Raw genomic sequence first — 6,540 nt, forward strand, 5'->3', positions numbered from 1 at the left:
CACGGGGATGCCGGATGGGAATTCGGGGGCCGCCACCCAGTTGGTGTCGCGCAGCTCGGTGATGTAGAACCACGCCGATTGCCACCCCTTCACGGTCTCCACATAGGAGCCTTCGAGATAGGTGACGTTGGGCATTTTGCCCACCATGGAGCCTCCGCACTCCGCTTGCTGGCCGACCACCACATTCGGTTTGACATTGAAGGTCTTCAGCCACAGGCCGAAGTGGGGCTTGATGCGGAGGAAAGCCTCGCACACGACGATAAACGCTGAGATGTTGAGGATGAAATTGGGAGCTAGATCATGGAAGTCCAGCCCGTAGTAGAACATAAGCCCGCGAACAAATGGCTGGAGGGGAAATCCCAGCCCGTGGACGAAATGGGTAAGGAATACAACCCTTTCGTAGGGCTCGGGGGTAGGAACGATCTGCCCCGCGCTTGGGAGCCAATGCGTGATATCCACGGCCAGGTATCCGGCTTCCTGGAGCTTCATGATGTTCTCCTCCGTAACAGAGGAGGCCATCCACTTGCCTCCCGCTTCGGACATGTTCGGAGTGTTTTTGCGGAGAAGATGCGAACTTGGGTGCCGGAGCTCGAGTGCGCGAGAATGGATGGGCAGGGAAGAAGAAGGCATGGGTAAAAAAGAGGAGCCCTTATCCCTTTATAAGGGCGGTAGAAACTGTGTGCCTCCCCACTTGCCTGGTAAAACTCGCTTATTCCCCAAGTGTCGTGATTGATGGCGCGGTTGGGTTACCCACACCCGTATTGATGAGAATCCCGTGATAAGGGGACACGGTCTCTACTTCGACAAGACGTGCCAAGAAAACCGCCTCCCAATATGTGTAGTAGCTGGATGAGAAAAACAGTTCGAATAATAACCGGGGCCATGGCATGATGTCACATTATAAAAAGTTGTTAGCAGATTAGATTTGTGGAAATATTATACTCTCTACGGTGGTATGCGGAATTTGTTTTACAGAGCCGGACACTATCCTTGTGTTCAAAATCCCCTATGGAGTATTCGGAGGAGGAACCCGCCTTAAAATGCCGAAGACAATCTGCGCGCCGGACTCGTCGTCATTGAAGATTGGTTCAGGGGCTACTGAGGGAGTCCTGGATTAGGGGGTCCTCGGACAGCCGGACTATACACTTTGGCCGGACTGTTGGACTATGAAGATACAAGATGGAAGACTTTGTCCCCTGTCCGGATGGGACTCTCCTTTGCGTGGAAGGCAAGCTTGGCCGTTCGGATATGTAGATCTCCTCCCTTGTAACTGACTTTGTGTAACCCTAGCCCCTCCGGTGTCTATATAAACCGGAGGTTTTTAGTCCGTAGGACAACAACAATCATACCATAGGCTAGCTTCTAGGGTTTAGCCTACCCGATCTCATGGTAGATCAACTCTTGTAATACTCATATCATCAAGATCAATCAAGCAGGAAGTAGGGTATTACCTCCATCAAGAGGGCCCGAACCTGGGTCAACATTGTGTCCCCCGCCTCATGTTACCATCCGCCTTAGACGCACAGTTCGGGACCCCCTACCCGAGATCCTCCGGTTTTGACACCGACAGGGAGGACTTGGAAGAAGCCTTCCTTGATAACTTCCAAGGTACATACGTTCGACCTCCGGACGCCGATGACTTAAGCCATATGGTTCAACAGCCCGGAGAGTCCGCCAGGAAATTCTGGACCAGGTTCCTAACTAAAAAGAACCAGATAGTCGACTGTCCGGATGCCGAAGCCCTAGCGGCCTTTAAAGACAGCATCCGCGACGAATGGCTCGCCTGCCACCTCGGCCAAGAGAAGCCAAAGTCCATGGCGGCGCTCACGGCACTCATGACCCGCTTTTGCGCGGGTGAGGATAGTTGGCTGGCCCGTACAAAAAACAATGCAAGCGCCGCAGGCACCCCTTAAGCTAAAAATAGCAACGACAAGTCTCGACACAACATGTACAAACGTTGAAATAACAATGACAACACCGAGGATACGGCGGTCAATGCCGGATTCTGTGGCTCTAAGCCTGGTCAGCGGAATAAGCCATTCTAAAAGAACAATTCAGGCCCATCTAGCCTGGACTGCATACTCGATCGTCCGTGCCAGATTCATGGCACCCCAGACAAACCACCCAATCATACCAATAGATATTGTTGGGTTTTTTAACAGGCCGGAAAGGTAAATGCCGAAAACAAGGATAAGGGATCGCAAAGCGAACACGACGATGAGGAGCCCCGGCCGCCGAACACAGGGGGACAGAAGAAGTTCCCTCCTTAGGTCAAAACGGTAATGATATATGCTACCCACATACCCAAGAGGGAGCGCAAATGCACGCTCAGGGATGTCTACGCGATAGAGCTTTTGATCGTCAGGATCATCCGACCAGTATCCGTCATGGCGGTTCATCCGCACTGGTCCTGGACCCAATAATTCATGGGTTCCACCTGATGCGAGTCCTGAAGGACGATGGCAATAGCCTCAACTTACTCTATCAGGATACAATGCGCAAAATGGGGATTAACCCATCACGGATCAAGCCCACAAAGACTACCTTTAAAGGAGTCATACCGGGCGTAGATGCCCACTGCACGGGCTCAATCACACTAGAGGTTGTCTTCGGGTCTCCGGACAACTTCCGAAGTGAGGAGTTAATCTTCGATATCGTCCCCTTTCACAGCGGCTACCACGCACTGCTCGGACGAACCGCATTTGCTCGATTCAATGCGGTGCCACACTACTCTTACCTCAAGCTTAAGATGCCCGGACTGCGCGGCATCATAACAGTCAATGGCAATACAGAATGCTCCCTCCGCACCGAGGAGCACACCGCGGCCTTAGCGGCAGAGGTACAGGGCGGCCTTGTCAAGCAGAACCTCAATTCGGTGGCTGATCCCTCGGACATTGTCAAGAGAGTCCGAACCATTCCGCAGAAGGACAGCTCGGCTCGTTAGGAGCTCGACTAGCAATTTGGCCTCCGTCCCCGCCCTGATGAAGTGGCGGCCATCGTACCCCGCATACATAATTACGCACTAAAAATACCATGGACCTGGATGGAGGCATAATCAGCTTGTGATCCGCAATACGGCTTGACCGCCCCGGACACTCATACTTGCACTATTCCCCTTTTTTCTTTTGTTTTTTAGTCCTTTCCTGGTGGCTTGACCATAGATTCTGTTCGAAGGATAAAAACACCAAGACACCAACAAGCATGGACATACTGGGAAACTCTTAGGTGGTCTCTTTAACGATCCCTTTACCTATCTTCAGGACCCACACGTAGCTCTCTCTTGGTGAAGGCATAGTAAATAGCCTTTCCGCTTATTGCATTACTTGTATAAAGGCGCTTCAATGCACCAATGAAATTATAATAGAAATAGTTTGTGGCCCAAATATTCACGACTCTAGCTTACCACTGGTTCTTCCTTTTTCTTTTTCTGCCTTTTCCTTTCTGGTAACTCTATCAAGTAACACCTGTACACTCGGGTGCATTTCAATTCGCCAAGGGCTTCATAGCGCCCCACAACATGGCAACAAAATTTCGAACACTCTTACAGTACAGTTCGGCACCCCGAATTTAGCACTATATGCATTGCCTCTGAATCATGTCTTTGGTCAATAGTGGTTGCCCGGGTCCTGTGCTTGCTACCTTACGTTCCGCTATATCGGCTAGGATAGTAAAGGGAGAACTACTGCGATTGTGCCTTGGTTTACCCAAGTGAGCACCTCGGTAGAGAAAGCCTAAAACTGACTGTCATGATGCGGCGAGAGCCGGTAAGCTCTTCGGAAGTCTCAATTCCTTAGAGATTTTTTCCGCATTACACGAGGGATTGGTACTTACCCGATCAAGTGTTTACAACATCCTAGTCTGGATACTATGGGCTGCGCATATATTTCTATTGTAGAACTCCTATGGCTAAGTGAGAGTGATAAAGCCGCATAGTCTGATTGTCTGGTTCGTCGCGCTAAACACCTCCTTCAAGGACCAAACAATTGGATCAAGAGTGTTTACATTACATCCCGAACACCCCCATATTTCCTACGTGGGGGCAGAAGCCGACGACTGGCCAACTCTCAGATGTCACATAAAACGGCCACACAGGAGGAGAAATTTTTAAAGCATTATATTACATAAAAGTTTTGTTCCATCATACAAGGCAAAGACAACATGAATGCATTCATTCGAAAATAATGGCTTGCCCACACTGCGTTGCTACAATGCGAGACCCCTCTAGGACATCTGCAGAATAGCGCTCGGATGTGCGGTGCTCCTTGTCCTCTGGCGTCCCCTTGGTCAGGTCGACAGCGTCCATCTTTGCCCACCACACCTTGCAGCGGGCAAAGGCCATGCGTGCACCTTCAATGCAGGTCGATCGCTTGATGACGTCCAGCCTCGGACAGGCGTTCACCAGCCGCTTCACGAGTCTGAAGTAGTTGCCGGGCATAGCTTCGGCTGGCCACAGCTGAATTATCAAATCCTTCATGGCTAGTTCAGCCACCCTACGCAGCTCCACCAGCTGTTTCAGCTGATCGGTGAAGGGCACAGGATGCTCTGGAGCAAGATACTGTGACCAGAACAATTTCTCCCTGGAGCTCCCTTCTTCGGCTCGGAAGAACTCCGAGGCGTCGGACACACTGTGCGGCAGATCTGCGAAGGCTCCTAGAGAACTCTGAATCCGGGTTAGTAAGAAATACTTCTTCTTCATATATTTGCTTTGCATACTAAACGCCTTACCCGCCGCGATCTTCTCGGCCTCCTGGATCTCCTGGAGGGCAACCCTGGGCTTCAACCCGGGCCGCTTCCGCGCTTTGACGAGCCTTGGAGAGTTCGGTCTCTTGAGCCGAAACATCGCCCTCCAGGGTCTCATACATCCTCACCGCATCCTGGAGCTCTTTCTGGACCTCGTTCAGCCAGGCCTTCAGCTTCTTGCGAGCGGCCTGCTCCTTGATAGCTTTCCCCTCAGCTTCGGCCAAGGCCTTTTTCAGGGCGTCAACCTCAGTCGTCGCCCCTACAAATATAATGACACTACTATCAGTATACATCATTTACTCTTTCCGAACTTATAGCGAGCCATCGCATACCTTGCTGGTCTTCCAGCTGCTTCCTCGCCTGGCCAAGCTCTTCTTCGGCCCGCTCCAGTTTCTTCTTTAGTCTGGATACTTCGGCAGTGTGAGAAGTCGCGGCCAGCAGTGACGCCTGCTTATTCACATCAGACATAGTTTGGTTAGTTTCCTGCGAAACTTAATTGATCCTCTGTCCGGCTTTTCTTTCCGAACACCGGACAGTGTCTCAGTGTCTACTTTCTATGTGGGGATTTTCTCGATTAAACTCCGCTTACCTCAAAACCTGTCAGCAGGCTGCTGGAGGTTTCGGTTAGTCCGCTTTTAACAGACTGAACCTTCTCAATCACCGTACCCATAAGGATATAGTGTTCTTCCATGATGGAAGCGCCTCGTAGCGCTTCCAATAGATTGTCCGTCGCCTCTGGTTGGAAAGAGGTCGCCGGCGGGACGGGCACGCCTCCTTCTCTTGAAGGAAGCTGCTTGTTGGACTCTGAGGTCGTATGGGTCTCCGGATTTGTGCTCATATGGGGGGCGAATTGAGCATGGCCCCCATCGTTAGTCTCCATGGGGGCCTACTCCCCATGTGTCTGGTGTCCGAGATGTCCAAGCGAGACATCTTAAGCTTGACGGCCTCCTGAACCTCTCCCTGGCCTGGGAAGGTCCTTCGGGATAGCACCTCGACGTCTGCCTTGGCCTTGGGAGAGTAGCGGCCGGCGGTGTCTCGCTGGCCATCTCCTTTGAGTCCAATGAGCCTCTTGATGAGGATCACTGGGAGTTTTCGTGGGCCGGACTGCAATAGCATAATTAATCATGTCAATACAACAAAGAGGAGAGCTTAGATTTATGGGCATGTATGAGTCTTAACGCTTACGATGCAGCCCGAGGCTTAGTGCGGGGGCGTCGCACCGGACTGCCGTCGACGTCCCATGCGGAGCTGCCCACGAGCGGGCCTTTCCCCTTCTTGGGCACCTCCGCCTCCAGAATTATGGAGGCCGCCTTCTTATTCCTCCCCCCATCAGGGGGAGATTCGCTCTCCTCATCATCATCATCGTCATCGTCTTCGGCGACGGAGGATCGGGTCTTGTCTTCGGACGTCGCGTCTGAAGCGCCCTTGCGGTGGGGGCCACTCCGGACCCCCTTGGCCTTCCCCGTGGCCTTCTTTGCGGCGCCGTATAGGGCGCCGGCACCAGCATCTTCGCTAAACATGGGATGACTGGTTCTTCATGTAGCCCAGCCGGACACTGGATCCGCTTCGCCCTCTCCATCATGTCCTGAAGAAGCAATGATAATAAAAGCTTAGATATCATCCTTGAAACAAGCAAGTAGGGGATGCGTTAAAAATAACATACCTCTTTGGCGAGGTGGTTAATGTCGTTCCCGCAGTCCGAATCTATGGCCGGCGGTGTCTCGTTGCCCTTGAAGAGCAACTTCCAGGTGTCTTCGTGAGTGGTTTCGAAGAGCCTCTTCAGGGTATGGTGCTTCTTCG

This window comes from Triticum dicoccoides, chromosome 3A, assembly GCF_002162155.2.
Source record: "Triticum dicoccoides isolate Atlit2015 ecotype Zavitan chromosome 3A, WEW_v2.0, whole genome shotgun sequence".
Classification (NCBI taxonomy): Eukaryota; Viridiplantae; Streptophyta; class Magnoliopsida; order Poales; family Poaceae; genus Triticum; species Triticum dicoccoides.